Source organism: Marmota marmota, unplaced genomic scaffold, assembly GCF_001458135.2.
Source record: "Marmota marmota marmota unplaced genomic scaffold, marMar, whole genome shotgun sequence".
In the NCBI taxonomy this organism is placed as follows: Eukaryota; Metazoa; Chordata; class Mammalia; order Rodentia; family Sciuridae; genus Marmota; species Marmota marmota.
In genome coordinates, this window is record NW_026000249.1 from 16,473,445 (window position 1) to 16,477,951 (window position 4,507).

The 4,507-nt window shown below is 41.0% G+C and overlaps 1 pseudogene; it reads left to right on the forward strand.

The window, feature by feature from the left end:
* Positions 1-304: 304 nt before the first annotated feature.
* Positions 305-1,322, forward strand: LOC107144161 (annotated as a pseudogene).
* Positions 1,323-4,507: the final 3,185 nt, after the last annotated feature.

Below are 4,507 nucleotides of genomic sequence, written 5' to 3' on the forward strand. Positions count from 1 at the left end.
CAGGCCTTGTTTCCTCTCCTCAGAAATCAGATGTGGTGGGTAGCAAACTATGACACATCCTAGTTATGTCTCAGGCAGGAGACAAGCAGATCATAGATTCAAGGCCGTATAGGTTCCTTGAATAGCATGCGCACATGTATGCGCGCGCGCACACACACACACACACACACCACAAAACATGCAAAAGACCCATCTACAAAGCCAAAGTGTGTGTCTCTCTAGTGAAGAAGAACAAAACACCTAGTCCATTCTTCTCCAGGTCACTAGATCATCTACTTTTGCCTGCTGCACCTGAACAGTCATCATGCCTTCAGGTCAGAAGAGCAAAGTCAAGGCCAGGGAAAAACACCACCAGACTCCAAAAGAATCTAAAGATCTAGTGCATGATCAGGTCACTGTAGCAAAGGAAGATGATTATGCCTATTCCTCTTCTGTTCATTTCAAGGGTATTCCTCATGGTTGCCTTGTTGAGACACTTTATAATCCCCAAGATCCTGGTAGAATCCCATCTACCACCATCACTACTGCAGCTATTTTATTCACAAGATCTGTTGAAAGTATAAACAATAATATAGAGGAAAGGGCAAGATCCCCAGAAAGCCCAGTGGCCACTGAGAACTTTCTCATAGGCCATTTAGATGAGAAGGTAGTAACATTGATGCATTACTTGCTCTTCAAATGAAGGGGCCCATCACAAAGGCAGAAATACTGAAAAATGATATCCAGATTCACAAGAACCACTTTTCCGAGATCCTTAAGAGAGTTTCTGAGCTCCTAGAGTTGGTCTTTGGCCTTGAGTTGAAGTAAGTGGATCCCAAAAGGCACATCTATGTCCTCATCAACAAACTGGAACCAAGCTCTGATGCAAGGGTAAAGAAGTGTACCCAAGATGGCCTGCTAATGACTATCCTAGCTGTGATCTTCACAAAGGGAAACTGTGCCTCTGAGAAGCAAGTCTGGTAAGTGTTAAATATGATGGGATTCTATGAAGGAAAGGAGCACACTTCACTTTTGGGGATCCCAGGAAGCTAATCACCAGAGATTTAGTGAAGGAAAAGTACCTGGAGTATCGGCAGGTGGCCAACAGTGAACCTCCATGCTACGAATTCCTGTGGGACCCAAGAGCTCATGCTGAAACCAGTAAGATGAAAGTCCTGGAGTTTTTGGCCTAGATCCATGATTCTGTTCCTATAGCCTGCTATGAGGAAGCATTGAGAGATGAGGAAGAAAGAGCCTGAGCCAAAGCTGAAGCAAAGGCTTGCATTAGTGCCCTGGCCAATGTGCGCTCCAAGGCCACATCCAGGAGTTCTTCCCACCCTTAGTAAAGTCTAAGTCAGATCCATCTCTAGGAAATTGATAAGTTCATAATATCAGTAGTGTAAGGTCAAGGTGGGGCTGCAGACAATACAGCATGTAACATGTTGGTGTTTATATTCTATGTAGTAATTTTAATAATTTGTTTAAGGCAATGTTCCTTTTATTAGAAATCTGAGTAACTTTAGAATCTAAGTTTATGAATGACATTGCTCAACCTTTTTCTGTATATGAGATTTAATAGTGATTTATTATTTTGTTTATTATTATTATTATTTTGTAACAGGGATTGAACCTAGAGCCACTCAACCGCTGAGCCACATCCCCAGCCCTTTTTATATTTTATTTTGAGACAGGATCTTGCTAAGTTGCTTAGGGCCTTGTTAATTGCTGAGGCTGGCTTTAAACTTTCGATCTTCCTGCCTCAGCCTCCCAAAGCTGTTGGGATTAAAGGCATGTGCCACCATACCCAGCTTATTTTGAAAATCAAATTGAGAAGCTCTCCATCTTATTTAGTGATTTGGAAAAAGATACCATGGTAGTAAATTAAGCATTTCCTTAGACATATGAAAGAATGGGACAATGTAATAATGAGGATCATGAAACAGATAAAACAAGATAAAAAATGATTAGTTATTGCATTCCCTATTCACTTTTACTCGATTGCCCTATAAGATTAAAGCATACACACTTTAGCTGCACACAGTGGTACATGCCTGTAATCCCAGTGGTTTTGGAGGCTGAGGCAGGAGGATCACAAGTTCAAGGCCAGCCTTGGCAATTTAATTAGGTCCTAAGCAACTTAGTGAGAACTTCTCTCAGAAAAAAGAACTAGGACTGTGGCTCAGTGGTTAAGCACTCTGGGGGTTCAATCCCTGGTACAAATACAAACAAACACACACACACACACACACACACACACACACTTTAGATAGATTATTCAAGAATATGGGATAATTACATAGTAACAAAGTAGACCAACTGCACACTAACTCATTTATTACTCTAACATTAATTGAACTAGGAATGCTTGAACTAGGAATGACAGAATAAACAAGACCTATCTATGCCCAATAAATTTTAGAATCTAGGAGTAGACATTACATGGGGAGATATAAGATCTAAAGGACAAGTCAAAAGAAAGAGTGAGGATGTAGGGGGAAAATGTATCTAGAGGAGAGCATCTAGTATAAATTGCCTGAGGCAAGTGATTTGGGGCATTGGGAAAATGCAAGTCCTTCAGAGGTATCGGTTTTAAATTAAGTTGGGTAAGATTATTCAGATGAAGCTCTGAGTGGTGAGCAGGGACCATCCTCCTAGAAGATGTGACTACAGTTGAAAGACTAAAGCCTGTAATGGAAAAACAAACAAACTACTTATTAGTATTTGCTTAGGATAATTTCTCCAGAGAGAAGTTTCTACCTGGGGCAGGAATGGAAAGTGCCCTGTGTTCTCTCTACTCCAGTGCAGTTGAACATGATGTACAAACTAGATATTCTATACACATCACTTCCTACAAGTTTCTGTGAAATTAGGATAATTCTGTCTTTTGGGGTGGGTACTGGAGATTGAATTCAAGGACACTAGACCACTGAGCCACATCCCCAGCCCTATTTCATATTTTATTTAGAGAAAGCGTTTCACAAAGTTGCTTAGTGTCTTGCTTTTGCTGAGGCTGGCTTTGAACTCTCGATCCTCCTGCCTCAGCCTCTCCAGTCGCTGAGATTATAGGCATGCACCTTGGCGCCTGGCAGTATATTTTTTATTTTGAGATAGAGTCTCACCAACTTGCTGAGGCTGGCCTTGAACTTAGAATTCTCCTTCCTCAGCCTCCCAGGTCACTAGGATTACAGCTGTTCTCCACTGTATCTAGCTTGAAACAAGGCTTCTTGCTACATCATTCCATGGCAAAAGATGAGAGGATGACAGGGACAGAAAAGGGGCCTAAACTTACTCTTTCATTTAGAATATCCCTACTCACAGAATAATAACATAAATCCCAGAATAGTGGCATTAATCCATTAATGATTGGAGAGCCCTCATGGTGCAATCATTGCTCATCAGTCTCCACCTCCCAAAAGCATTGCACTAGGGATTAACTTTCCAATACATGTTTGTTTGGAGGACACATTCAAATCATAGCAGAGTCCATTCTATTAATAGAGTATTTAAACTAGCTTATCTTGAGCATAATTTGGCAAACTCAAAGCTGAAGGATACATGTTTTGATGCAAGTGAGAAAGCATTTTACACATTTTCTAGGAGTCTTGAGTTGTATCCAGTTGGGGAAGATTCTCCCAAGCATGATCAATTGATCAAAAGATAGATTGATTGATCTTCAGTAACCTTTGTTTGCTTAGAAACATTCTAGCTGATAATGGTGTCCCATATTCTAGAGGACTGCATATTCTCTTGACATCCCCAGGATTAAAATTAAACTAAAACTTTCCAAGAAGGGAGCTCAGTAATGCTTGCAATAAAAATATATATTATTATTTACTAGTAACTGTCAAGAGACTCATACAGGCTGGCATTGGACAGATTTCTTATATGTTACTTACATTCCAACAGTAAAACTTCATATATATACATGAGCCAGAGAACAAGATAACATTGAACCCACATCACAGATACAAACCTTGAGTTTGTGGAACTTTTCAATTTTCTTGAGTTCACATGGTTCATAAGAAACAGGGCCAAGAAAAAACTCCCAGTCTGTATTCTTTTACAGCCCACACTTTTCTTTTCCTTTCAGACTGAGGCATATTTTGGATCTCTTAATTCATTTCTCTTCTTACTACTTCAACATCACAACATATAAAGACCCTGTAGCCAAATACCAAAGCAGGCTTAACGAAGGAAGGTGAGAATGAGACTCAGGCTGTGGGGCTCATTTGTCTGGGTTCCTCATGCCCTTAGCCCTAGGGCTTCTCAGGAACTGACTCTACCTCTGACCCAGAACCTGTTCCCAGTCCCAGCATTTTCCTGCATTACTGAGTCCTTCCCCTTGCTCCTTGGTCTTCCCTACTGTGCTCTCCTGTCCAAACTGAAACTGACCTGCTGGTCAGCTCTTCACAGCAGCCTCTTCTGTTCCCAGAGGAAGAAATAGCCCAGACTCCCCTGCCTTTTCACCTGACACAAAGGGTTCCAATTTCATAGAGGTCCTGCCTTCCTCTGAATGTCTTATGACAGC